Raw genomic sequence first — 7,426 nt, 5'->3', positions numbered from 1 at the left:
AATTTAAAAACCAGGAATCTCAATGTTTGCGGCCTAGTAACGGCGGCAAGGTGTTTGACATTCATTCCCATTTCTTGCATGGGACCTAAGCATGTAACCAAGGATACAAATTTGAATTTTCAACCAATTTATATGCATTAGAGCACGTGCATGTAGTTCAAATTTGAATTATGCACATAAATGCATCGAAAACTCAATTAATGCATAAAAATGTCAACGAACCCCAAAAATGCTAAAAATTAACACAACACTCCTGTTGTTCTATGTTGACACTAGAAATTTTTTGAAAGCAATAAGAGGTAGCTGATATCATTTCGTCCCCAAAGGTGGGACGTTCCCTACCGAAACCATCAGGCTTGTTGTGAGAATCTCTGGTTTGTGAGAAGCTTATACCCAAACCTGCCCCAAATGGGAAAAACTTACTATGGCATGTTGATGCTGCTCCATGATAGCATGCCAAGTTTCAAGAATTTCAGTCGAGTTTTGAATTTACTAGAATTTAAAAACCAGGAATCTCAATGTTTGCGCCTGGGTGAAGGTGGCAGGGTGTTTGACATTCATTCTCATTTCTTGCATGGAATCTAAGCATGAAACCAAGGACACATATTTGAATTTTCAACCAATTTATATGCATTAGAGCATGTGCATATAGTTCAAATTTGAATTATGCACATAAATGCATTGAAAACTCAATTGGTGCATAAAAATGTCCAAACGAACCCCGAAAAATCCCAAAAATTTGACACAACACTCCTGTTGTTCTATGTTGACACTAGAAAAATTTTGAAATCAATATTAGGCAGTTGATATTGTTTCATCCCCAAAGGTGGGACATTCCCTATCGAAACCATCAGGCTTGTTGTGACTTGTGAGAACATTTGGTTTGTGAGAAGCATATCCCCTAACCTGTCCCAAATGGGACAAAAAATTTACCACGACATGTTGATGCCGGTCCATGATAGCATGCCAAGTTTCATGAATTTTAGACAAGTTTTGGATTTACTAGAATTTAAAAACCAGGAATCTCAATGTTTGCGGCCGAGTGATGGTGGCAGCGTGTTTGACATTCATTCTCATTTCTTGCATGTGACCTAAGCATGCAACCAAGGATACAAATTTGAATTTTTAACCAATTTATATGCGTTAGAGCATGTGCATGTAGTTCAAATTTGAATTATGCTCATAAATGCATTGAATACTCAATTAATGCATAAAAATGTCAAAATGAATCCCAAAAAATCCCAAAAATTGACACAACACTCCTGTTGTTCTATTTTGACACGCGAATTTTTTTGAAAGCAATAAGAGGCAATGGATATCGTTTCGTCCCCAAAGGTGGGACGTTCCCTACCGAAACCATCTGGCTTGTTGTGAGAACCTCTGGTTTGCGAGAAGCATATCCCCAAACCTGCCCCAAATGGGACAAAAAATTTACCACGTCATGTTGATGCCGCTCCATGGTAGCATGCCAAGTTTCATGAATTTCAGATGAGTTTTGGATTTACTAGAGTGATGATGGCGGGGTGTTTGACATTCATTCACATTTCTTGCATGAGACCTAAGCATGCAACCAAGAACACAAATTTGAATTTTCAACTAATTTATATACATTAGAGCATGTGCCTGTAGTTCAAATTTGAATTATGCACATGAATACATAGAAAACTCAGTTAATGTATAGAAATGTCCAAGCGAACCCCAAAAATCCCAAAAATTGACACGCCACTCGTGTTGTTCTATGTTGACACGAGAAACATTTTGAAAGTAAGAAGAGGCAACATATATAGTTTCGACCCCCAAGGTGGCACGTACCCTACTGAAACCATCAGGCTTGTTGTGAAAGAAGCTCTGGTTTGCGAGAAGCTTATACCCACACCTGCCCCAAATGGGACAATATTTTTACCACGGCATGTCGCTATCGTTCCATGATATCATGTCCAGTTGTACGAATTTCAGACGAGTTTTTGATTTACTAGAATGTTAAAAGCATGTATCTCAATTTTAGCGGCTGAGCGACAGTGTCAAGGTGTTTGACATTCATTCTCATTTTTTGCATGTGACCTAAGCTTGCAACTAAGGACAAATATTTGATTTTGCAACCCGTTTTTATGGATTGGAGCATGTGCTTCAATTTTGAATTGTGCACCTGAAATGGTTAGAAAACCAATTTAATGTATAAAATTTCCAAACGAACCCTGAATAATTCCAATTTATTTTACGACACACATATAGTTGCATGTTCACTGCAGATAAAAGGTCTAGCAATTCAAACACCATCCATTGCTGCTGTGGCCCCATTATGTAATTTAAATCAAAATGAAAAATCAAGTAGATCACACACAATTTATTATCACCAACCGTGTGAGATGCAGTACAAAAAATCCTGGAGCACCGTCGGTGTATAGTACGCCCATGGCTTACGCGAGAAGGTGCATCAGCTATAGTCCACAGCCAGCGTGTCAAGCACACTAGCTCGCTCCCCAAATATCATTTCACTGTTCAATCATCACCGGTAAAAGATGGGGACGTGGACCAACATCGTGAGGGCAACTTCGGTGGCCCACTCCGGCAAGAGCGGGGCCGCAGCCGCCATGCGCGTGAGCACGGCCGCAATCTGCAACCAGGCGGCCAAGGCAGCCCAAACGGCCGCTGTTGTTTCTCAGGTGGCGACAGCAACATCTGCCTTGGGGATAGCAACTGGCGAGAGCGGCACAGCAGCTGTCCGTTCCATAGTGGCAGCCTTAGCCCTGATGGAGGCCACCCACGACCATGTCGAGGCCGCCCACGCCTAGCTCGTGGCGGTCACCGCACAAACCGAACCAAGCTTATCCGACAACGGTCGGCAACCCATGGCCGAAAAGTTGGCAATCGCCGAGAGTGTTCGAGCAGCCGTCTGTTCCTCCTCCGTATACCTTGCAATGACAGAGCCCGTCCAAGCCCAGATCACGACCGCCCAAGCCCAGCTTGTGGCGGCCTTTTCCAAAGAGATGGCGGACGCGGATGGTGAGATGCTTGCCGAATATGGTGCGATGGATGCCATGGAGCTCCTTCCCCAGGAGACCATCGGGCGCGAGCTGGACATGGAGGAGGCGGCGGAGATCAACGAGCACCAGCCATAGTAGTACTCTTTCTTTTTTAAATTAAGAGCGCCGGTCTTTAATCCGTTAGAGTAATGTTTAGGCCAGCTAGCTCTGTTTAATTGCTGAACTTGCTCGATTAAGAAGTGTGGGTGTGTTGTAGTCTCCTTTGTGTACCCAAATTATGAAGTGACGTGGATGAGTACTGTAACCAAGGAAATTGCAACCAAAAATTTTGACGTTCAAACTCACCACACACGGGTTAAGCTATCTGAATCGTTTGTGCACATATCGTACACAGTTCTGAATAAGGTACCATGTGTGATGACACTTTGCATGCCAGTTTTTTCGCTGAACCGATTCAAAATTTTCGGCTTCCGCGGAAATATCTACCTCCCCTCCCCCTCCCCCTTACCAAAATCCACATTTCCCCTGTTTCCGCCTTCCATTCCAAGTTAAAACCTTCACTCCTTGCTTGCAGTGCCGCCCCCCTTGCCGGCGACCCTCCTTCACGCTGCTCGGCCTCGTCTATCCAGGCAGGTAATCCACACCAGACCCCCATCCTCCTCCTTCCACATCCCACATGCCCTGACCGCCGACGCGACACCTTATACCCAAATCACCGACCCCTCCACCAAATAAGTGCCGCCCTAAGCCATGATGCACGCAGTATATCCAGGAGCTCAAGGAGCATTTGGCAGCGGAGAAGAAAATCGTGGCCGCACACGCGGATGAGGTCGCGATGGCTACCATTCGTGCCGACCCCCAGATCTTGGAGGATCACCTTGCCATTTGCTAGCTACGCCGGTTAAGCATGCTCAGTTTACCTGTTGCGTGTGCTGCTCCTGCCTTTCCTTATCAAATTCTAGTGAATTGTGCTATCTACTTTTACCATGCAATCTGTTGCTCCTTTGTATATGTTCTATATGTCGTGCAGTGCGGTGCTCACTTATTAACTATTTGGTTAATTAGTTGTGGTCTTCAGGTAACTGTTTGGTTCAATTCTGCGAATGTGATGTTCAATTCTTCAGGCTACAATTTCGTATTGTCTTCCATGTGAGAAATAAATCGAATTTATCTTTACAAAATACATGAGAAACGAATACAATTGCTATATTTCCAAGTTGTCAAGCATGCTTGGTTTGGTTGTACATTGTGCAATGTGGTGCTCAGTTAACGTTTGGTTCATTTGTGTTGTGGTGTTTAGTTAACTGTTTGGTTCAATTCTGCAATGCGATGTTTAATAGTTGTGGGTGCATTCTGTTATTGTATACCATGTGAGAAGTAAATCGAATTTGGCTGTACTAAATACATGAGAAACAAATACAATTGCTATATTTCCAAGTTGTTCGGCATGCTTGGTTCAGTTAACTGTCTTATCTTCTATTAGGAGTATGCTATATTGTGCAATGTGGTGCCCAATTAATGTTTGGTTCATTTGTTTAGTTAACTGCTTGGTTTAATTCTGCAATGCGATGTCCAATTGTCGTGGGTGGAATTTTATATTATTCTGCATGTGAGGAATAAATCGAATTTGGCTGCACTTAATACATGACAATCATATACAAGTGCTATATTTCCTAGTTCTTAATCATGCTTGGTTTGAATAAATGGATTTTCCATGTGGCTTGAATTAATCTGATGAATTTGCAATGTGCTTATTTTTCATCAACATATTTTACTGATAGCATGCGAACCCTTATTTAACTTGATGACTAACTACCTTATATGTGTTGCATGGAAACAATAGGAAGCACATGGGTTTACAATCGAGGTTAGCACGTGCATGGTCCATTGTCTAATAGCACATTATTGTGCAATTACAGGAACCATTCTAATATTTAGGTTTTTAACAATTTGGTCTTGCACATGTAGGTCCTACTGTCATAGGTTTTGACCCATTGTTCGACCCTTTTTTGCATATGAGAAAATGAATTGTCCATGAATATCAATCAAGTCAAGAAACTCAGAAAGATTGTTAGGATAAAGAAATTAGCGACAAAAAACAACAAGATTTTTGTATGCACAATGAAGAAGACATCAGTTAACTACAAGATGGTACTAACTATTACCTTGCCTTTTTTATTCCTTTGTCCCATTTCTAATATAGAGAATATATTTACGCACATCCTTGTTTTCAGGCCTTTTCAAAGCAGTTCACTTATGATTACCTCTCAAACCACCTTTATGGTTAGGACGCGAGGAAGATTTTCATACAACACCCACGGTTCAATGTTTCTGAAGAGGATGAAGGATGGACGGTCAATCATCCACATGCACTGGCCTAAAGTTGCAAAGACCTTCAACATCAATGAAGGCTCAATATTCACCCTCTGCTTCAGCAGTTTTCTCGATGAGATGCATCTGTCTATGTACCGTCTATGATGCTAATTTCGAAAGGTTCTAGATGTTGCATGTGAAACTTGGTGCTGGTGCAGTTGTGTAATGGGGTAGCTGAGTGCTGAAGCTATATCATGTTGTACTCTGATGTATTTCAATTATAAAATCCTTCTTCCTTAATATGGGAATGAAATATATTATGTATTTAATATGAATGTCAATTAGATTAATAAGTGGATTATTAATAATAGGGCAATTAGCTTGTTAATGGCGAATTAGCCTGCTAATTGGTTTTTGCTATTGCAAACGGTTATTGAGAAAATACCATGGGCGATGACCTAAGGTAACGCACACAGTTTGTAGGAATAAACCGTGTTGGATCGATGAACAATCACACACGACATTCTCTTCAAAACTGTTTGCGAAATAGGCCACCTTGCACAAACGTTTACCGCATAAAAACTGTATGTGATGGATAGCATTTGCCACACAGTTTCTTCTACGCACCGTGTGTGATGCATTCAATAATGCAAACGATAAAATTATTAATATTGTATGCGATGGAAACGCTATCATAAATGATTTAGCGGGCAAAATTATGTGCGATGTACCTACGAACGGAAACGTTTTCCTTGCAGCGACTGTGTGAGATGTATATACCAACGGAAACGTTTAGCGGGGAATGATTGTGTGGGATGTACTTACGACCGAAAACGATTTTGGCCTATATAATTGTATTTTTTAGCACTACTATACGTATAACCGTATTTGCTCGCTCGCCGGTCGCACGCGACCTCATTTTGCCGAGCTTGTGTGCTAGGAGGGCATATCCCCGACGGTTTCTGGATCGTGTGGGAAGGACCCCCCTATCACCCACACTCATTCGGCGACGGTTCCAAATGCCGTCGAGGAAAGGGGTTAAAAACCGTTTGTATAGCACCTCGCTGTACGAGTGTGGGTATTTATCATTTGATAAAAGTATGAACGTTCATTTTTCATTGGCAGATAAGTGTTGTCTGTCATGAATAATATCTGTCTTGGTGAAAAACGAAGGGCTTTGCTCTTTGTGAATGTTCTCTCACTGACCATCTCAGACAAATTTGCGAGCGTAATGCCCTCAGGGCATCTATAACGGCTATGTCGCAAAACAAATGTAGTATCAATTCACTGTTGTATTCGGATGCGTCTGCGAATACGGATACAAGAACCTGTCACAAATCATATCTATATCTAGAATATATATTCATAACTAATATTAAAGGAATGATTGTTTCTTCATTTTTCTCATCCATCAAGCCTTTTTCGTACATCATCTCTCCAGAAACCAACTCGGTTGGGCATGCTTTGGGCCCTGGCCCATTACCCGCTCCAGAAGCTCACTGGGCAAGGTACAATTTGTGTTTATATAATAATTATTTATAACTACTTAAAAAAATACTTATAACTAATAAAAACAGAAAATCGATGCATTGCATGGGTATCAAACTTACAACCCCATGCACCAATCCGAAGTGAATAGTCAAGTGAGTTACATATCTGCATGGTTTGCTTTTTATTTCTCAGGCACTATCCATCGATGAGCAGTTTGACTAATTAGTAACAGTTCTAATGATCAAGGTGGCCGGGTGATTAGATAAGAAAAGTAATTAAATGAGTGGAATTCACTTTCTCTTTCTTTAGAAAGTAGACATGACCAAGTTATTTGACTAAATTAAGAGTTTTAGTGATCAACGTGGCCGGTTAATTATATTAAAAAAGTATAATCAGTTTCAAATAGGTTAGAAATTGTACAAAGTCTAGGGCGTGTATATAGACGCATCGAGGCTATGTATCTTTACATCAAGAAAAAATAGAAAAAGTAATGAACACGTTAGAAACGAGCGAGAAATATGTGTCGTTCATCATGAAGGTGTGCGTGGAGGAGTCAGATGGGAAGGAGATGCTAGAGGCGAGGGCAGCATGTGGATGTTGGTGCTGGACTGGGAGAGCATTGCGTTGTTGATGCTCAA

The sequence above is a fragment of the Triticum dicoccoides genome, chromosome 6B, assembly GCF_002162155.2.
Source record: "Triticum dicoccoides isolate Atlit2015 ecotype Zavitan chromosome 6B, WEW_v2.0, whole genome shotgun sequence".
In the NCBI taxonomy this organism is placed as follows: domain Eukaryota; kingdom Viridiplantae; phylum Streptophyta; class Magnoliopsida; order Poales; family Poaceae; genus Triticum; species Triticum dicoccoides.
This window is presented reverse-complemented; position numbering follows the sequence as displayed.